At 41.0% G+C, this 22,701-nt stretch overlaps 1 long non-coding RNA gene across 1 annotated transcript; it reads left to right on the forward strand.

Moving 5' to 3' along the window:
- The first annotated feature begins 310 nt into the window (after window positions 1-310).
- Window positions 311-8,255, forward strand: LOC140003398 (uncharacterized). Its single transcript, XR_011811928.1, has 2 exons — window positions 311-2,622; window positions 2,867-8,255. It is a non-coding gene; the product is annotated as an uncharacterized lncRNA (long non-coding RNA).
- The last annotated feature ends 14,446 nt before the right edge of the window (window positions 8,256-22,701 follow it).

Here is a 22,701-nt window from a genome sequence, read left to right on the forward strand (position 1 = left end):
TATGATTGACCTGTATTTTCTAGATACATAGTTGTGGTCTGATCAGCTAATCTGAATATCAGCATCAAGTAGATTCACAGCTCAATGGCCGTTTTCTCCTAAGATGACCAGCTTCATCTTCTCTTCTTTTGAGAGAAATGGAGTTGAGTAACTTTGTGTGACGAGAATGCTCTTTTCTGTAACCTTTTTGTCTCCTGTAAACTTAAGAGTAGAGCATGGTTCTTTCATCTCTGAAAAGTGAAATGACGTATTCCTTTTAAATCATTATTTTGGGGAATGGTCTCTGCCATGCTATTGTTGCATGTTGACATACCTGAGTATATATGGAGCACCTATACAATTTTGGACTGGAGAAATTCTGGAGTTAAGTGGTAAAGAGAGCCTGTGGAAACTTCTGCAGAGTCTCATGTTCTTTTGTAATAGTACTTAATAAGGAACAGATTTGTAGGTTATCTAAGCAGATAACTCAAGAACTTGTTTCAAACTCTAAAGATCCCTTTTGAACAGTAATTTCAAGAAGTATGTATTATCTCACTACACCTCTGTCATAATATGTCAGCATATCTAGATGTCTGTTTTCTATGAAATTTGTAATCAGAGATGGATATCATCACTTTCAATACTCTGCTAATTGACCAAACTCTGCATGGAAAAACTGCAGTTGGACAAACATAGATATACCCAGGATCTATCTTTAATGCTAGGTAAATGATTTGATCTTTAGAATGGTGTCCCAGGGATGTACATGTTGCTTTTAGCTACAGGCAACAACAGAAGGCACAAGTGTTACTTAGTTCTGTCTCCCCCCAGCGTATCCTCTGTGTTTTGCTGTAAGAACAGGTGAACTTGATGTTTGTGGACGGTACCAGCTGAAATGCTGGGTTCACCTCCCTGTGGAGAAAACTGCTTGCTGAATCTCCAGTGCATTGCAAACAAAATTAAACTTCTTGTAAAAGAAGAGATAAGGCTGCTTACCCCAAACTGGAGCTTGCGTATGTGTATTATCTACTTCATTTTTAAATTGTGTTTGTCAGGCTCTGGGGATGGCATCTGAAATAGTTTTTAAGCACTAAATTATTCTATTCTATTCTATTGTGTCTTTTTCCGCCCAGAACATGAAGACCAGCTTCTTTTAGAGCCACCTTTTTTTTCCACAAAATCTCTCAAGAGCGAATGTATTAGCCTAAAATGTGTTTGGTAGATTGTTTTTTTTTTTTTTTTTTTTTTTTTTTATGTAATTCTTCTTTATTTACCTAAGGTAATACAGTGTAGTCAGTTACAATATAAATAAATTATACTGTATCTTTTTGATTTCTCCCTCATTCCCCCAATTCCAGCCGTGTCTTATGCTTTTTGAGCCAAAAAAAAACCACTTCTGTGGTTTAATGATATGAATTATTGCTTGTTTGATCAAACAATGTTTTCATTCTACCTTCTGTGCTACTTTCCCAGGAAACTGATAATTAAAAGAAGCCAGCTCCCTAGAATTTCAGACATGGCAATGGAATCTGCTCTAATCAGTTCAGTCCCTACCACTGCATCTCGTTTTGCCTTACTACAACTGGAAAGTGATACTGATTCAGAGCCTGGAAAAGGCAGAAGTGGCCGACGTGCTGGTAAATCTCTAGCTTCAGGATGTAGATCTATAAATGTGAAGAAAAGAGAGAAAAGAAGAAAAAGGAGAGAACAGCAGCAGAGTGAGGCCAATGATGTAAAGGGATTGTATTTTCAACAGTGAGTAAGGTTGTTGTCTCATCAAGAGTTTTTGCTGTCCCTGAAAAGTCATTGGTTTTGGTTTTCCCTGTGAAAGAAGAACTACTTAATCGCAGATTACATCTTTACATTGTCCTGTCTTCTGTTTCTGAAAAGTACTTGCATGCTTTAGGGAACTGAAGCTGGAAATACACCTTTTTGTTTCAGTCATTTCACAGCTTAGCTTTCTAAATGTCTCTTTGTTTATCAAGTCTTTAGGGTGGAGTAAGCTCTGTGCACTTACAAATTGCTAAAGCAGTGTTCCATGTCATGAATGGGACCGACTCGGTCTTATCTGTTGTTTTTCATATACAAATCTGACAGAATCCGTTCGCGTTTTGCTCCTTGAGCTCTGTCGGCATTGTGTCTACAGATGTGTCTGTGTGTGGACGTGTGCCTGGGCACTCCCGGCGGCTGCTGGGCCAGCAGCTGCGAGCAGTTGTGAGCGTGGCTCGCCTACTTGGAGACCGCTTGTGTTTGAGGGAAAACTCAGCCTTTACCGCTGATCTCCACCGGAGCCGTGAGGAGACGCTCTCCTCCATGACGAGCGCGGCGATGGAAGCCGCATTTCGCACCCCTGCTTTGACCACAAGCAGACGGCCCCCTCCACCCTCCCCAGGACTCGAGGGCGAGCTGTGCGCGTCCCTGGGGGCCGGGGGCTGCCCCCCGGTGTCCCCTCACACCCACCCCTCAACCCCCGCTCCGCCCGCGCCCTCCTGCCGCGGGGGGCCGCTGTGCGCGGCGGGGCGGCGCCGCCGAAGGTTGCGGCCGTTGCCTAGCGAGGCGCTGTCACCAGCAGCGCGGGCGGCCCAGGCGCGGCCCGCCGGCCCCTCAGCCCGCCCGGAGGCTGCCTCCCGCCGCCCGGAGCAGGTTTGGAGCGGGGAGCGACGGGGCCGGGGTCGGGGCTGGGGCTGGGGCTGGGGGGAGCCGCCCCACAGCGCCGCTGAGCCGGCATTTTGCTTGGTGTTTGTTTGAGGAAGTAGGAAATGGGATCTCTCCCCTCCTCCGCCCCTCCCCTCCTGCGACTGGTTTGGGTGTCATTTTGGGAGGGGGGGGGAGTCAGTAAGTTTTCAGTATGTGCTCGTGATTGCCGTGCCCTTTCTGAAATGAGCAGGATTTCAGGCTCTTGCAAAGCCTCCTTGACTGAGAATCAGCAAGAGAAGAGCAGAAGATGTGTTTGGGATCCGGCAGCATTTGATACCCATCGAGGCTTTGGAGTGTTTCTGGTAGACATTTGTAAAGAAATCCTATTCGATGCTTCTTCTTGTGCTTCAGAATTAATCCGTGGGGGGCAGTATAAGGAGCCATGGTTGCTGAAATATATAACTAATAAAAAATAGTTCCATATGGGCATAAACAGACGGATTAAAATCAGAGGAATGCTTGGTGTGTAGTAATCACAACTATTTAAAATCATACCCCCCATGTAAGCAACACGACAGCTTTCTGTGCTTCTGAAATTCTAAATACTTGGCCCTTGTAAGCAGAAGATGGCTTTCAAGCACGTGTGTGTCTATAGGTATTAATTCCGGATAAAAAGGTTTTTTTGAATAATTTCTGTTGCCTATGCATCGGTACTGTAGCAGTGAGAAAATAAGGTTCATTGTAAGTCTATGCTTTATCAAGAGTTCATTAACAAGATCTTACAATATTGTTGCTTCATCCGGCAGTATAACGTCCAAACAGAAAGTCTGACCACTTTCAGACCAAAGGTTAAGTCTGCTAGCTTAGAAGGTAATAGAAGCAAAATTAGTTTCTGCACTGGTTTAACAGTTGTTAACATATCTGCTTTTTTATCACAGTTCCTTTCCAGGGTGTAATGTTGCTTATGTGCATCACTCTTCATGCTGATAAATATTTTAAATTACAAACAAACTTTGATTATCATACTTATCCACTTATCCAAAGCATAGAGAAGCATAACTAGAAACATGGGAAAATGATATGCATAAAAGCAACAGACAAATGCAGCAAGCATAATTTAGGTGATTTAAAATGTAAGGATTTGGACCTAAGAAATATTCTGCCAAAAGTCTGTAAAAGTTGGTTTTATTATTTACTGAACTATAAAATACAAAGTTTAGAAATGTAAATTTTGCACAGTGCAGATGACACACGATGTGAAAGTAAGCAAGTCACTATCACATTCCTTCAGAGACTGATGACGTCTAGTTGCATGATAAATGTGCCTTAGGGAGGCTGTGGTAAGCTCTCATAGGACTAACATGAAGATCAGTGTTTGCCTTGTGGCAAGCAGGTGTTGGAATAATTCGTTAAGTTTTCCTTTAAGAGCACTGTGTAAAAACAATAAGGCTATGCAAAGGAATAGTAAATGTTGTGAAATAAAAGGAAGCTGATTATGCTAGGTGAAAGGCCACAATCTCCTTTAAGCACCTGCAAAAACAACTGCAAAAATGCTGATGTTTATAAAGTAGCCTGCTGGGACTATAATGAAGATGTCAAAACCTCAGGCGGGCAGCCTTTCTTTAGTCCCCTTAAACCGTCTGTGGATAATGTGTGGAGGGGGGGATGATCTCACAAACCATGTAATCACAAATTTCGTGTCTTTTAGTCTCTTAAAACAAATATAAAAACAAAGATCAAAGCCACCATCTAGACTGTGCTGATTGACTTTTTGAAGAACAGCCCAAAGCTAGCATAAGCAAGCACTCAGAGTTCTAAACAATCAGTATCAAAAAAGACTAAACAAGAACATGTTTATCTACCAAATATCTTCTTGTATCCTTTTTCTGTTTAAATCTTCAGCCAGCTGGACATTCAATTTATTGAAAGCATGCCTTCATTTACTAAGAACATGAGTATATTCTTATGGATATGAAAATATATATTTATAGACAAAGTAGAGAGAAAATACATATTAAGCTGTACATAAAATGAGGCAAATGGCTGAGAAAATATGTACTCAGGCAATGCATCAGCTGGTTATCTTTATTTTTTCTCTTTTTTTTCTTTTTTTTTTTTTTTAAATGGGAAGTTTTTATTACAACTTATTACATAGCTTGTAAAGTAATGTAAAATCTCTGATGTAAAGTCTTATATTTCATATTGAAATGCAAAGAACCTGGAATTAAAACTACCACTTAAAGATGATATTTTTATGGAAACTTGAATCCTATCACTGTTTTTGATTCGAAGTGTTCTGAATCATTATTTCTCATAATTACATGCAAATTAACATCTCATATGAACACGTGGATTTCTATTTTATTTCATTAAGAGACAGAAAATAGCAATCACAAACAAAAAGTAACTGAACTCTTTCCAAAGTCTGAAAGTCTACAGACAAAATTTGCTTTGGTCTTTCAATAACCCAAGCACTTGCCCAAATTTTTAATCTTTCTGGATCCTGCTTCTCTGCAAGTCTTCCAATGTTTTTGCTAGACATAGCCTGATTTCATATGGCAATAAATATTTAAAACAAGAACAGACCCAAAAGCACAGATTTCCTGCAACAGACACCGAGATTTAACTCTGAGTTTTTCACTAATCCAGGAGCTCCAATCGTCAAAAATAATTTACAGCCTTTTTTGTCTTGGTCCCTCATTAGCTATGCTAAATGTCCTTGGCATCAAGAAATGAAGTAGCCATTTGCTCACTGTAGTATCCTTTGAATGGCTGTAAACCAGTAACATCAGGAAAGGTACTGCTTTGCCTCATTAGATTTATTGAACTAGCAGGGAACCATTCTGTTGCATGACTGAAGTCACTATTTGACTAAGTAAACATTTAATGTATTTTAACTAATGTTTCATGCCTACTCACAGCTTACAACTATTGCAACTATATATTTCAGCCATTTTCCTTTTTTTTCCATAACTGCCTCTGATTTTCTTCAGTCTAAACAAGACAAACTATAAAAAGGTCTTGCTCTGCCAAACTGCCAACCTGCATTGGTAATTTACATATTAATAATTACATACATAAAAGAGTAAAGCATTACTTAGCACAATTCATTAACAAAAAGCAGTTTGCATGTTGCCAGAGTTGAACATCACACAAGAATTGCAAGACCTGTCGCCTTTACATTAATATGCAATGCAGGACTTCAGCAGGTGCTCTACCTCCTGAAATCATTTTCATGAACAATTCGTCATGAAAAGTATTCTGATGGAAATATAATTTGCAATAGAGACCAGTGAAAAAATCAGATGTTGTCTCTGGCAACTGTACCAAAATTTCCAGTCACTTGTATGGGTCAAAAAAAAAATTAAATCCAGTTCCATACCCTCACGTCAAATAAAAAGATAAACTTATTAAGTACTGTCCATAAGGATATGAGTGTTTTTATCTGCTTTTCATGAAAAACAAAGAAAGAAAAACACACGCACCCTATCCCAAAGTATCACCTCTCCTAAGGCTTGAAATTTGCTTTTAATTGAAGTTTTAACACATCTGTGCTCCATTCCTACCTCATCTCTGTGTGCCAATGGTGTCCATACAGAAATACATACTTCATAAGAGAAAAAGAAAGATGATGACAGTTCCCTTGATCAATTTTTAGCAGGCTCCTCTAGGCAGCTGTAGCTTTAATCCCAGAGTCAGAAATTAAGACTAAATCTGTGAAGAAGTGCATTAAACAAATTTCACCCACTATGAGGGTGGTGAGGCAGTGGTACAGGCTGCCCAGAGGAGCTGTGGGTGCCCCATCCCTGGAAGTGCCCAAGGCCAGGCTGGATGGGACTTTGAGCAACCTGGTCTGGTGGGAGGTATCCCTGCCCATGGCAGAAGGGGTGGAACCAGGTGGTTTTAAGGGCCCTTCCAATGCAAACCATTCTGTGATTCTATGAATTGTTGGAACTGTACTGTAGCATTCCAGCCAAGCTTTGTGTACTGGGTACACATGGTAAGGGTTTGGCTGCAGGGGTGAGCAGAGCCCAGCAGCTGCCTCATGTCAGAGCAGAGCTAGCTCCGGCCGGCTCCAAAAGGTTCTGGCTGCTGGCCAGAGCTGAGCCAGAAAGTTTAAATCACGAATTTAAACTTTCCACTTACCACAGCAAACTTCTATGTATGTCACCTGTTGGTTGCTTAGATCTCTTCCTGATGCACAGTAGTGCAAGGCTCAATTTTAAAAAGTCCCTTATTAGGAAACCAGGATGAATGTGACAAGGAGGGAACAGTTTATCACTTCATTCTTTCTCTAACTATCTCCCATTCTTCACTTCTAGGGCAGGACGCTCAATTCACTATAAGCAGTAAAAAAAAAAAAAAAAAAAAAAAGGCAACAGGCTGTAGCCACCAGGAAAAAAACAGCTATGATGGAAAGCCTTCAAGGTAAATCATTAGCTCCTAGACCTTTTTAAGTCCAGTCAACTGATCTCGTCATAAAATGAAGATGAAAGACATGGTCAATACAAATTCAGAAAATGGTAGAACAATCTGTTTCTTCAGACACAGAACGTCTGCATCCAGCTAGTTTGCAAGTAATCCAATGTGCACAGGAGGATCAGGTGGAGCAGTCAGTTTACTGCAATACTACTTTTCTCAACTTATAACTTTGTAAGTGCCTTGTTTTATCTCTGCTTGTCAAGCCTTTTGTACCAGGTATGTTTTTGTACCGTGCCTTCTGCCTATTCAGGAGAAAGCAGAATGATAAGGACAATATGCTTGCTTGCCTACTGCATGCTACAGTAGACAAATCATGGAAACCTTAAACATGGAAGTTAAAATTTTCATGAACGTCTTAAAAACAATAATAGGAAACTTCTTTAATAGTTGCTATGATCAATCTAAGCACAACTTTTAATTTCCAGACCACTTGTTTTCAATTTTTCATTTCTAGACTATGTCTTTCTAACTGTGGGATGGGAAGTGGACAATAAAATTAAAAAGAATCATGGATGGATTGAAGATAAATTAATACTGATGAAGATATATTTGTATTAACAGGCTATGAGCTGTGTCTATTTTCAGATTAAAGTTTGCTATAAAAATACGAAGCCAGCATAAGTTTAAAGCCTTCAAATATATTTTGGGTATTTGCATAATTACACTTGCAAATTAAAATTCCACTATTAAATACATATATATACAAGCACACCTTTTTATTACTTTTTTTTTTTTTTAATGGATTGGCACTGGACATTTTCTGTAACAAATCTTTAAATGACGTTTAGATGTAGAGCTTAGTGATATGGTTTAGTGGAGGACTTGTTAGTGTTAGGTCAGAGGTTGGAATAGGTGATACTGGAGTCCTCTTCCAACCTAGATGATTCTGTGATTTTGTAAAATATGAATGACCGTGATTTTACCACACTTATTACAAACAATTAAATATCATGCCAAGTTTATTACATCAAGGCACATATCTTTGTTGAAGAAGATAACCACAATGCAATTTTAACATTTAAATGATAGTACCCAGCACCTCAATTAACCTAGTGCTCATGGCACTGAAAGGAAAAAAAAAAGACAAAGAACTCCATATGCATCTGCACATTTCTTAGCAAACAGCAAATTAATTCTGAGTGAGCAGTTTTGAAGTTAGATACATCATGCATTTGTGTCTCTTGGTAAGAAGTCAGTTTCTCTCGTATGCACGGTTGAGCTACAAAATAAGGAATTACCAAGCACCTGACCTATTGTATGTCCACACAGATATGGAAATCAAGCTGAATTGTTTGCAGTTTCTATCTTTTCTAGAAACCCTAACAGAACGCAATGAGGATAACACAGGTTTAATTCCTATTTTCCAGACAAATGGCAGTCCTCCCTCTAACATAGTCTATACTTACGGGTTTAGCTTTAGACAAGTGTACTTCAGAGAACTGAAAGGATTGGCCATCTTAATGGTAACAAAGGAATTTCTCAGAATTACTGACCACAGAGATTCATAGGAGCAAAGAGTAAGAAAAGATTTTGTAAAGGTTTGTGTACTCTAGGAGACCACAATCTCTTTGTCCCCTCCCCCCCCCCACCGCTATAGCCAGAATTGCAAATGGCTCTGTAAATGTTATGGAGAGCTTTTCTGAAATCAATTCTAATAGCTTTGAATATAACTATAATCAGATTTTGTTTAAAGCTCTTGATATGTTCTTTGCACAGGATGGCTATCGGGCACATATAATTGAACATTATATAATAAAGAAAAAATACATTGGCTTTTTGTTCTAGGCACTAGTTTCCATGGACTACTTCTCATTGTATATTACCATTTTCATAAAAGCAGCTCCAAACAGTTGCAAAGACTTATATATGTAGTCATTTTTTTGCAACGCCCACAAGCTTTAACATTTCAGTTGTTCAGAATCTTACTGGCCTATGCCCCTTTCCCCAACAAAGGAAATAAGGGCACAAAAATAATTTCTCTTCTTGTTTTCTAATGTCTTAGAACAACACATATTCTACCTACACCTGAAGAGGCAACAAGTCACCAAATTTCAGGAAGCATAAAGCATTTAAGCAGGGAAGTCATGCATACACTATTTGGCATGTGTGAAAACCATTCAATTTCAAACATTCTTATCTGTATGGAGAATTTAGGCACTTCAGCAATTCCATGCAAATGGTCCAATACTGCTTTCACCATGTTCTCTCTTAAATAATGTTAACCTCATTCATCTCCAGAATCACAAAATTGGTGCAGTTTACTAAAATTTTGAATGAATTCTCCACCTATTTCCAACACTTGCTTGGAAACAGAGCTGAGAGTGACACCTTACCAAATATGTTTCATTTAGAAAAGATTAGAAGACAAAACGTAAGTTTACTGCAAGGAAGTACATAAATTTTAAATTAGTTAGAAATATTAGTACACACAAAAAGCAATATACTATTTTGAATAAATTCCTGGTGCATTACTAAGTAACTTTAGGTAAAATAATGTTTATCTAAGAGAAACACGGAATTGCTTTACAGGCAAGGAGTAACCTAAAGAGGGGAGGCTTAGTTTAGATATAAAGAAGAAATTATTTGCTCTGAGGGTGGAGAGGTACAGCAACAGGTTGCCCAGAGAAGCTGTGGATGCACTTACCCACAGAGAAGATGTGGAACACTTCCCCACCCCTGGAAGTATTCAAGGCCAGGCTGGATGGGTCCTTGGGCAACCTGGTCCTTGGGCACCAGGGAGGTGTCCCTGCCCTTGTCAGGGGGCTTGGAACTCAATTATCTTTAAGGTACCTTCCAAACCAAACCATTCTATGATTCTGGGATTCTCACATCCTCTTTCCTTACTACCCTTTTGGAAGTCAGTACTCTTCAGACAGCTGCAGGCCCTCTTTCAACTTACATTTCTGGGAACAAAAACAAATTTTCATGTTGAATTTATGTCTCACTTTTGAGTATTTGGGCTCCTCAGTGTTGTATTTGTAAATATTTCATTTCTCTGAGTTTGCCCTTTAAAAACCAAGGGCATTAAAGATCTCTTCCTGTTTACCCATTTAAGTTAAAGCAAATCAATGAAGAATCATAGGATCTAAAGTTCTTTTGTTTTTTCCTAAAATTTTTCTTAATCCTCAATATCAGATTTATCATGGCAAAGAAATCAATGAAGATACTGGTTGAATGTCAGTACCTAGGCTCTTGGATTATTACTACCATTTTTTTCCCCATAATCCATATTTAGAAAGCTAAAATGTCATATATGACTAGAGTGAACACTCCTATCTACTTTTTTCCCTTTAATACTGTTAGAGAGATCTACAGTTTCCAAAAACTACCTCATCAGAAATTCCTTAGTATCTCTTCCAGACTTCACTGACTCAAGAAACAATGTTATTGACCACACATCTTAGCTTCCTTTCTATTTTCTCTGAACATCATCTTAATTTTTGTAATTACTTTCGTTAGTTAACCTATAGAGCTGGGGTTCAAGCAGATCAAGTTCCTATGTCTAGACATATGTTCCTATGTCTATGAGACTTCCCCCATTCCACACGAACACCTCTATAGTGGCATGCTGACCACAACTAATTAATAATCAAATCCATTCTTCAATGGAGTTACATATCTGGTTATCCCTATTATCAGTATTTATATCTTCCTTTTTCCCTTGCCATTTCTCCTATTACTCTTTTGCTATTTTTACTACATTTGCCATTTTCTTTTTTTAATTCTTCTTAAGTACTAAGTTAGTTTAAAAGAATTCATTACTTCTTCCGAAGTCTCATTTTTGACACTTTCTTTTACTATTTTTCCACTCTCAATTTGAAGATTACACTATTGCAGTGGAATCTATCCATCATGAAGAGCTTGATTTCGTTGAATGTTACCTTGTAGTCAGGTATTCTAAATGAATCTTGAAGTGATTTTTGTTTCTTTTTTAACTTTTATTTATTTATTTATTTATTAAGGGGATTAAAATAATTTCACCCATATAGCCCCAGCACCTTTCCTAATCTTGGGCAATTACTCGTTAGAGCAAATAATTGTCATTTGTTCCAAGTACCAGTCTTTGCTAGTAGTGACATTGTTACCAGCTTACCGTCCCCCTCCATACTAGACACCCAAAATTTTCTTTTTAAGTGAAAGAATGTCCTTCTAGAGAATGGAAGTTTTTACCCTGACATCTTTTAAGGCACTGATCCTTTATTTCCGTCTTACTATTCTAATCTTACTAATTACTATTTAACCCCCAAACTACTCTTTCCCATTATGTTTTTGTTTGTTTGTTTGTTTTTTTAACATAATTTGCAAATTGCTTTCAGCAAAGCATTAAAGATAATGTTATTTCATTAATTTAAAATTAGTCAAGGTGATTCTCATGATATTTTCTGTTGTTCTTATGCACAAATTGCAAAACACAACTTTTATTAGCCTCACACTGAATTACTTAATTACAGGATGAAATCATATTCAGTAATAACAACTAAAGCACTTAGCCGTGTTCAAGAATGAAGTGAAAATCATTTAGATTCTTGCAAGTGGGTTCTCAGAGTTCCAATACATTTTTAAAGATACTTTTATATCACATAAAACGCATTCTTTTATATGATAGGACAATCCATAACAGAAGAAAATGAAGATCTTCATCCACTACAGCACTCTTTACTCTGAAAGAGAATGTCATGCTATAACCATTACAAAGAATTTCATTATTCTCTCAACCACAGCAGCCACCCAGTGGCTACTCTTTTTAATACTCAGACACGCATAAAACCAGGAATTTAGGAAATGGTCAGAACCTGCAATTTTCAGTGATAGCCTCTTGCATTAAATATTGCTTTTATGTGAAAGAGGAAATAAAGCCATCAACATTTTTTCTGTGGAAGCAGACTCTACACAAACATTCAGAAGAAGAGGAAGAAGAAAAAAACAAAGATATGGATGTAAATGTTGTGAGGCTCTTTTGTCATTACTGTTTTTATATATATATATAGATATATAGATATATATCTATATATCTATATATATATAGACACTATATATATGTATATAAACATATATATAAACATATATATAAACATATATATAAACATATATATATAGTGTCTGTTTGCTTTTCTTTAAATAAGAGACTGTTAATAAGAAGATATATTGTTAATAAAGTTTTAATAGGAAAATATTTCTGTGATAGGCTATTTTTTTCTTTAAACTATAAATCTAGAGAGAAAAAAAAAGTTATTAAATGGAAAAAAAGTTATTAATGGATGTTAAAAGTATCAAGAAATTTAGACCAACAGCACTGACAGATGTTTCTGAACTACATTATAACTCGTTATGAAAGTTTTGCAACAGTTCTCAATCTTGCAGGAACATAAGAGAATTTATTTCATGCCTTATTTAAGTGTCTTTTTGCGTAGGTGCCAGAAAATGGCTTCATATCCAAAAGCTTGCCTGTTTTTTTTTTAACTGTATTGGTCTAGCTAAAAATGTTACTCTCCCTGCCATTTTTGCCTTGAAGATATCTGTAAACCTTCACAGTTTCAATATTAGTGATTATTAGACACTTTAATATTTATAAAGCAATTATATACAGCCAAAGAGGAACTTAAATAATAAAATTCATTTAAGATGACAAGAAGCATGAAGTTCTTCATCCACATTCTTATGATCTTCCAAACACTCTACTTGAAACCACTTCTTTCCATTTTCTAAGTTCCAAGTTTAACAAAATCTGTGTACATAATGTTTCAATAATGAGGAAAACCTCTATAAAATTCAAAAACTATAACAAATATAAATTATTATCAATGAATAATGCATGTTACTACCAGACAAGAAGTGACAGACGATTACAAAGAAAAGAACCAATACACTTCGTTGTAAATGGCATCGGTTTCTGCTGTGCATACCTAAGTATGTTGGAAGATATATACTTATTGTTACAGGAGTTCCCTCCAGCAATCTTAATATTTGGAAACTGCTATAGTGCACTCTCATTTCAATTGAATGAATGCCATTCTTTGATATTCCTGTATAAGAAACAGAATCAGGAATGATTCTTTGAAATATAAACTTGTGTAATAATTTTGCATTCTTTCACGTTATTACTAGCCTCTACAACTGTATTACTTGTGCTTTCAGTAAACTGATAAAAATTTTTGCCATTTCATCTATAATGATAATGATCTCTAGGAAACAAAATACATAATTAAAAAATCATAAGCTGACCTTCAATGTATGTTTGACCAAAGTCTGGAATTTCTCTTTGAACTGAATCTGATAATTGTGTTCTGTGCTAGAGACGATCACGTACAGTCAGGACTATGCTGCAGCTTCCTTGACACAAAGCTACACAGTCAGTGTCACCAGTCTTCCATACATGTGTAGGACAAGCCCACTTTCTGCATCAAGCTGAGTGAAGGTCTGTTGCGAAGCACGGACGAAAGCACAACAGACACCAGCAGAGTCAGATCATGCTTCACCATTTTATTGCCCGAATAGCCCAACTTTTATAGTGAATTTTACAGGGGTGGACAGTGTTTCACACAAGATTATTGGTCAAAAGCACCCGGACAAACTGTTAAGAAAATAACACCACCTTTTGATTAGAAGTTAGGAAAACAACCCCCTTTGTGCTTAACGGTCGCGTAGACCTAGTCCTTGAGGCCAGCTGCTGATAACAATATTTTCTGAGTTCCTTAATTGGGTGATGTGGGAGTCATTGCCGTGGGAGCTTCTCACAGTTACTCTGGCAGCTTGGTTTGCTCAGCTACAGCAGGCCCTGAGATTTCTAAGGCCTACCCCTGGTTGCTTAAAGCAAGCTTAGATCGAACAATTATGCCAATTCCCAACAAAGGTCTACATGAAGTCTTTTAGCAGCACCTACAGATTCCTGGTTTTTTTTTTGTTTGTTTTGTTTTGTTTTTCTCTCAGAGATAGCCACTTCTTTTTGTCACATTTTCTGCTTACTTAAATTTCTTTTTCTTCTCCATCATTATTAGTCCCCAACTTCAAGATGACCCATTTATTTCTGCCCATTTTTCTTCGTAGAGGGTTCAGAACCTCTAACTGAGAACACAGGAATCAAACATTTTGACACATCTACTTGTTGGTTTGACACCTGGAATTTGATATATAAGTTCAGGTTGAGGAACTGGTATGTTCTCCAAAGCAGACTGCAGGCAACACACAAAAAGTTAATGGAAATATGTAATTTCTTCATACATCATCCCTTCTCATGGAGGAAAGTAGTTACTAACTTATCTTTGTTCAACTCCTTAACCTGAAACTATTTGCTCTCAATAATTTATATTTGACTTTAATTACGTTTCAGTTCTAAGTTCCAATGAATTCTGATAGACCATATTACTGAAAACATTTGCTTAGTGTTTGCATCATTTAACCAAGGCTAGGGTCGATAAATATTAGCTAGCAGTAGGCCTACAGTCCTAATTTTTATTTTTTTTTAAATTCCTTCTGCTGGACTACAGTACTACCTGAAGCTATGACTTCAGTTTTTCCACTGCAACATGCTTAGCCACTGACAGACTAGGCTGTTGTATGGATAATACCCTTGCCAGAATTTTAAACCCTGCCCAGTGAGATTCAATTTTTATTGGACATTGGAATTAATAATGAAATCAGTTCTTAACTGAATTTAGCAAATCCCAAAGACCTTAAATTCTCTAATACTTGATTTTTTATTTTCCACTTGGAGTTTCTGAAACAAAATGAGAATAATATTAATAAAGTAGTGGAAGTAAACAAAACCAAGCACTAATATTGGATTAATATTAATGATCCAATTAATGGAGCAGTTTGTCATTCACTGATGGATCATCAGATTAGCCATAAAACATGCAACATGTTACAAAGAAGGGTTCAACATATCCACTATTTAGAATAAACAACTGATGTAGTGTATGCCTCTGTACCTGATGTACGTAGTGTATAAGTGAATGAGAAATTTGGAAGAAGCACTAAAGTAGAGTGAGCCAGAGCACAAGACGGTATGAGAGATGAAGAGGGACAATGTGACTGTGTAAGAAAAAGACTTGGGCAACACACAAGACTAAGCATGAAGAAGCACGTGTGAGAAAGACAGAGCAAGAGAGCACGTGCCCATGACTGAACACAAAGGAGCATACAGAAGACTGACGAACAGCAAGTGAAAGGGCAAGAGCCAAGACAATGAGAGACAGCAAGTGAGCCAGAGGTAAAACGAAGAGAGTGCGTAACAGAGGGCACACGGGGGAAGGGGTGCACACCCAATGATGGCATGAGAGCACAACAGAGATACAGAGCACAAGGTCTCTTCTCTGGTATCTCTTTTAAAAATCAGCACATTATAGCATCCAGATATTTTCTCATATTAGGAAAAATCAGGCAATGTTACCCACATGAGTGATCACCACTCAAACACTGTAACTTCACATAGCATTTGGCATGAAAGGCAAATTACTGGTTTGGAAGGTGGGGGGGTTAAATCTGACAGGGAGCTAACACACACACAAGTGAAAGAGGAACTCTTCACACGCTACTTTCGTGTACAAACAAGAATTTCATCACAGTGGAGCAAAAACATATAGTAGCAATAGCACAGGTGTCCTATGATCAGCAATATCAACAATAAAACCACTATCTTACCAAAGACAGGAGAGAATATTTAAGGTTTTAAAAACAGAGTCAAAAGTTAGTAATTATTTAAAAAAAAATGACTCACCCACTCACCTAGTGCATTTTAAATTGGAGAGCAAAGTTAGGAGAAAGACAGCAGCTGTCTCTTTCACCAATTACCTGCCAGTGCTAAAGTACTACATTTGCATCCACAAAATGCAATGCAAAACTAAATTTTACTGCATTAAGAGAACTGCTTAGTCTATCGCTTCACAGTTCAGAGAAAACATAGAAGACCCAGAACAGAATCTTGATGCACTTCTGTTTTAAAATGCAAGTCCTGACAACCTGACAATGTTTCATGTAGCCCCTTTATCTCAAAAAATATATAATAATAATAAAAATTAAAATTAAAAATCTCTCTCTCATATGAAACTTGAGCTATCCCAGAATGTATTGTTTCATTTCCAGCACACATGAAATGTAACAAGATATTGCACTTTGGTTGCCTTTTAAAAACAGAAGCACAGCAGAACTCAACATTATCCATAATCCTTTCATTCACATATTTCCTCTCACCTCTTTCATTTTTTAATCAGAGAATTGAATTATTATTGGCCTTAAAAGGCTGATACTTTACCACATCTTGCAAAGTACAAAAGCAACTTTACCTTTTCCCTGCTGCAGCCTGCCTTTTGTTCTTCTTAGATTAGTCATTTTTAAAATCTTCTCCACTGTGAAATCAAACAGGTCGCGCAGGCAGGGCGAGCAGGAAGGGAGGAGAGCAACCCCCGCCCACACGAACGCCTCTTAACGACGGTCTTTAGCTAGGCGATAATGGTCTCCACAAGGCACGGAGCGCTCTGCAGGAGGTCGGTACACACCCAGACCGACTGCCCGTTAAAGAATGCAGCGGTTCAGGTCACCGGATGCAGGGAGTGTCAGAGCCTGCTGCTGCCGTCGGCGGGAGGCAGAGACACTGCGTGCGTGAGATGTGAGCAAGTGGATGACCTGATCCGCATGGTGGCGGAGCTCAAGGAGGAGGTGGAGAGGCTGAGGGCCATCAGGGAATGTGAGCGGGAGATAGACTTCTGGAGCAACTCCCTGCAGGGCCTCAAGGAGAGGTACCGGGGTGAGACACCCCAAATGGGGGTGGACCCCCTGCCCTGTCGCCGTCGGGCAGAGGGAGGGGATCTGGGAGTTGAGGAGGAGTGGAGACAGGTCCCTGCGCGACATGGCAGGCGATGCCCTCCCCTTCCGGCCCCACCTTCCCAGGTGCCCTTACAAAACAGGTTTGAGGCCCTGGAGATTGAGAGACCAGCAACTGAGGAAGAGATAGAAAGTGTTCCCAGGAGGATGCCTAGGGTGAGGAGGTCGACTCCACGCATCAGGACTGCCTCCACCAAGAAAGAAAGAAGGGTGATTGTCGTGGGAGACTCTATCCTTAGGGGGACAGAGGGCCCTATTTGTCGGCCTGACCCTACCCGTAGGGAAGTCTGCTGCCTCCCTGGGGCCAGGGTCAGGGATGTTGCCAGGAAGCTCCCCAACCTGGTACGCCCCTCTGATTATTATCCTCTCCTGATAGTCCAGGCGGGCAGTGATGACATTGATGACAGAAGCCTGAAGGCTATCAAAAGAGACTTTAGGGGGCTGGGACGGTTAGTGGACGGAGCAGGAGTGCAGGTAGTATTTTCGTCCATCCCTACGTTGACAGGGAGGGGTACGGAGAGGACAAGGAAAGCCCACCTGTTAAACACGTGGCTCCGGGGCTGGTGCCTACGCAGAAATCTTGGGTTTTTCGACCATGGGGCAGTTTACTCAGCACCTGGTCTGATGGCCGTAGACGGGTCCCTATCCTTTAGGGGAAAAAGGATCCTGGGCCAGGAGCTGGCGGGGCTCATTGATAGGGCTTTAAACTAGGTAAGAAGGGGGATGGGGCTGAAGCAAGGACTGTTGGGGCTGTGCCAGGGGGAGCAATGGCAAGGCCGGAGGATAAGGTAAAGGCCCAGCTGAAGTGCATCTACACCAATGCACGCAGCATGGGTAACAAACAGGAGGAGCTGGAAGCCATCGTGCAGCGGGCAGGCTACGACTTGGTTGCCATCACGGAAACGTGGTGGGACCAGTCTCATGACTGGAGTGCTGCGATGCCTGGCTATAGGCTCTTCAGAAGGGACAGGCAGCACAGAAGGGGTGGCGGTGTGGTTCTCTATATCAGAGAGTCTTTCGATGTTGTAGAACTCGAGGCTAGGAATGACAAGATCGAGTCCCTTTGGGTTAGGATCGGCAGGGACAACAAGGCTAGTGTCCTGGTCGGGGTCTGCTATAGACCGCCGAACCAGGATGAGGAGACGGATGAGGAGTTCTACAGGCAGCTGACAGAAGTTGCGAAATCGTCGGCGCTTGTACTCGTGGGGGACTTCAACTTCCCTGACATATCCTGGAAGCACAACACAGCCCAGACGAAGCAGTCTAGGAGGTTTCTGGAGAAAGTGGAAGATAGCTTCCTGACGCAGCTGATTAGTGAACCTACCAGGGGTGGTGCCCTGCTAGACCTTCTCTTCACAAACAGAGAAGGACTGGTGGAGGATGTGATTGTCGGGAACAGTCTTGGGCACAGTGACCACGAAATGGTGGAGTTCACTATTCTTGGCGGGGCCAGGAAGGGAACCAGTAAAACCACTGTATTGGACTTTCGGAGGGCTGACTTTGGGCTGCTCAGGACACTAGTTGGTGGAGTCCCATGGGAGGCGGTTCTGAAGGGCAGAGGGGTCCAGAAAGGCTGGGCGCTCTTTAAGAGGCAAATCCTAATGGCGCAGGAGCGGTCTATTCCCATGCGCCCAAAGATGAGCCAGCGGGGAAGAAGACCAGCCTGGCTCAACAGATAATTGTGGCTTGAGCTTAGGAAAAAAAAGAGGGTTTATAATCTTTGGAAAATTGGGCAGGCCACTAAGGAGGACTATAAGGATGTAGCGAGGCTGTGCAGGGACAAGATTAGGAAGGCCAAAGCTCATCTGGAGCTCAATCTGGCTGCTGCTGTTAAAGATAACAAAAAACACTTTTATAAATACATCAACACCAAAAGGAGGACTAGGGAGAATCTCCATCCTTTACTGGATGCAGGGGGAAACTTAGTTACAAGAGATGAGGAAAAGGCGGAGGTGCTCAATGCCTTCTTTGCCTCAGTCTTTAGCGGCAAAACCGGTTGCTCTCTGGATACCCAGTACCCAGAACTGGTGGAAGGGGACGGGGAGCAGGATGTGGCCCTCACCATCCACGAAGAACTGGTTGGTGACCTGCTACGGCACTTGGATGTCCACAAATCGATGGGGCCGGATGGGATCCACCCAAGGGTACTGAGAGAACTGGCAGAGGAGCTGGCCAAGCCCCTATCCATCATTTATCAGCAGTCCTGGCTATCGGGGGAGGTCCCAGCTGACTGGCGACTAGCAAATGTGACGCCCATCTACAAGAAGGGCCGGAGGGCAGACCCGGGGAACTACAGGCCGGTCAGTTTGACCTCAGTACCAGGGAAGCTCATGGAGCAGATCCTCTTGGGAGTCATCATGCGGCACTTGAAGGGCAAGCAGGCGATCAGGCCCAGCCAGCATGGGTTTATGGAAGGCAGGTCCTGCTTGACGAACCTGATCTCCTTCTACGACAAAGTGACGCGCTGGGTGGATGAGGGAAAGGCTGTGGATGTGGTCTACCTTGACTTCAGCAAGGCTTTTGACACCGTCTCCCACAGCATTCTCCTCAAGAAACTGGCTGCTCTTGGCTTGGACTGGCGCACGCTTCGTTGGGTTAGAAACTGGCTGGATAGCCGGGCCCAAAGAGTTGTGGTAAATGGAGCCAAGTCCAGTTGGAGGCCAGTCACTAGTGGCGTCCCCCAGGGCTCGGTGCTGGGGCCGGTCCTCTTTAACATCTTCATCAATGATCTGGATGACGGCACTGAGTGCACCCTCAGTAAGTTTGCAGATGACACCAAGCTAGGTGCGTGTGTCGATCTGCTCGAGGGTAGGAAGGCTCTGCAGGAGGATCTGGATAGGCTGCACCGATGGGCTGAGGTCAACTGTATGAAGTTCAACAAGGCCAAGTGCCGGGTCCTGCACCTGGGGCGCAATAACCCCAAGCAGAACTACAGGCTGGGAGAGGAATGGTTGGAGAGCTGCCAGGCAGAGAAGGACCTGGGAGTGATGGTGGACAGTCGGCTGAATATGAGCCAGCAGTGTGCTCAGGTGGCCAAGAAGGCCAACGGCATCCTGGCTTGTATCAGAAACACTGTGACCAGCAGGGCTAGGGAGGTGATCGTCCCCCTGTACTCGGCTCTGGTGAGGCCGCACCTCGAGTACTGTGTTCAGTTTTGGGCCCCTCGCTACAAGAAGGAAATCGAGGTGCTTGAGCGGGTCCAAAGAAGGGCGACGAAGCTGGTGAGGGGCCTGGAGAGCAAGTCCTATGAGGAGCGGCTGAAGGAGCTGGGCTTGTTCAGCCTAGAGAAGAGGAGGCTCAGGGGTGACCTTATTGCTCTGTATAAGTACATTAAAGGAGGCTGTAGCGAGGTGGGGGTTGGCCTGTTCTCCCATGTGCCTGGTGACAGGACGAGGGGGAATGGGCTAAAGTTACGCCAGGGGAGTTTTAGGTTAGATGTTAGGAAGAATTTCTTTACTGAAAGGGTTGTTAGGCACTGGAATGGGCTGCCCAGGGAGGTGGTGGAGTCACCATCCCTGGAAGTCTTCAAAAGACGTTTAGATGTAGAGCTTAGGGATATGGTGTAGTGGGGACTGTTAGTGTTAGGTTAGAGGTTGGACTCGATGATCTTGAGGTCTCTTCCAACCTAGAAATTCTGTGATTCTGTGAAATACAATTAGATAACATTTCATTTACTGGGGCTAGCATCCTTTATTATACTAACATCATGCTCAAATTTTTATTCTAAAGTTTATTTTAAAAAATCCGTTATTTCTAATGATAAAAGAACATAAAGTGAAGGCATCCAGTATCTACCACACTGTGTTGGGTTTATGAGGCAAGGTTTTGGCAGAGATTGCCCTCCAGACTGTGGAGAAGACCACAGTGAAGCAGTCCTCCTGCAGACCACGGAGGCCCCTGCAGCAGTTGGTTGTGCTCTGAAAAATGCTGCTGCCCATGGAGAGCCCACACAGGTGTTTTTTTGGCAGAACTGTGGCCCAAGTTGGGCCCATGCCTGAGCAGTCTGCTGCTGGAGGACTGCACCCCACTGGAGCGTTCTTGAAGAATGGCAGCCAGGGAGAAAGGGGAACTTGTTAGGAGGAAGGAGTGACAGAGGCTACCTGTTACGAAGAGACCACAACCTCCACTGCCAGCCTCTCACACCATTCAGGGCTCAGGGTGCTGAGGTGGAAGAGTTGGGAGTGAAGTTGAGCCTGGGAAGAAGGAGCAGGTGAGGGGCAGCTGTTTTTGTTTTGTTTCTCACCACGCTTCTCTATTTTTACTTGACAATAAACTATAATAAATTTCCCCTAGTCAAGGGTTTTTTGGCCATGATGGTAATTGGTGATTTCCATGTTCTTATCACAGGTTAGGAGCTTTTCCACCCTGCCCTGTCAAGGACAGGGTGTGGGAGGCTGGAGGAGGCTAGGTGGGCACCTGGCAGTTGCCACGGTCAAGCTGTTTTACTGATAAATAATATTCATGGTGTATTTGGGTGACCCCTGAAGAGACACTCCAGAATACAGACCCAGGTCTGTATTTCCATGAAAAATACATGCCAAAACAAGCTCATTTTAAAAATCTTACCCCCTTTGCAGAAACATACCTGTCTCTAAAGGGAAAGAGGAAAAAAAGAAAGAATTAAATGAAGCATTTGCCCTGCCAATAACCATTATTTATTAATGGCAACACCTCACACATAGTCTGAATTAATCATATTGCTTACAGAGTTTGCATTTACTGCAAGGTAAGTTTTAAATTTTTATAGATGGTTAAAATATAAATGTATCCTAAATTCTCAGAAAGTTGCAAGCATAGAGGAGTAATGACTCTAAATTTCTTTATGAGCATTATGTGGGCAAAAATATATGCTGGGTTTTGACTGCGGATTGGATTCTCGTTAGAGAGAATACTTTTCTTCTTTTTTTTTTTTTTTTTTTTTGAGCAGAATAATAAGGGTGTATTCTTATAGCTCCCTTTCTACCTCTACAATTACTTTAAAATGTTGTGAAGACTCAGCTTCTCAGCACAAGCTGAATAGGCAGTTCTTTGCCAAGATCCCTGTCCATTGTGCATTCATGAAAGCAAACATGAATGCCATTGATCCCAGCAGGAAGGCTTGCAGGCTTGACACACTCTGTGCCAAAGCAAGGGCTCTAATTAGTGATCCTTCCAGCTGGACAGTAAAGGCCTTACCCTTCCTTAGGGAATAATAAGACAGGCAATGTCTGAAGTCCCCAAGTAAGCTTTATAGAATAGGGAGCATGCAGAGAACTGCATTAAAGGCACTAAACCAGCCGACACAGGTGACCGAACAGTGAACTGTGCACTTGGCAATGAACAGAAAAATGCCTGCTACACAAGCATCATCTGGTCTTTGGTTCCTCCTGTTTGCCTGAATTACTGTCAGAATTCAAAGGACTGTAATGGATGGCGCAACTATTTAAAAGAAAGCAATAGATTTGTTGCAACAGTGATAGTTTTGAATATCTTCAAACCTTTTCTTCAAAAACAATGCTTGTTGACAATATAACATACCAATTCATAACATCACCATTCTTTGCAGAATAATAATAAAAAACTCATTAGCAGTAACAGGCTTTGAAAAATAGGCAGCATGTGTAATTTCAGCACTTCAAAACTGTTCGCAATAAAGTCACTTTTAATTATATTTCTTTATAAAGAAAAATTATCTAAAGGATTAAAAATAGAAAGTCCTTTCATAGTAAAGATTACTAGCACTAGACTGCAAACACTGTAACCAGAGAAAAGCACTTGTACATATATGCAAAGTGTACATCTAGG

This window comes from Anas platyrhynchos, chromosome 11 (assembly GCF_047663525.1).
Source record: "Anas platyrhynchos isolate ZD024472 breed Pekin duck chromosome 11, IASCAAS_PekinDuck_T2T, whole genome shotgun sequence".
Taxonomy (NCBI): domain Eukaryota; kingdom Metazoa; phylum Chordata; class Aves; order Anseriformes; family Anatidae; genus Anas; species Anas platyrhynchos.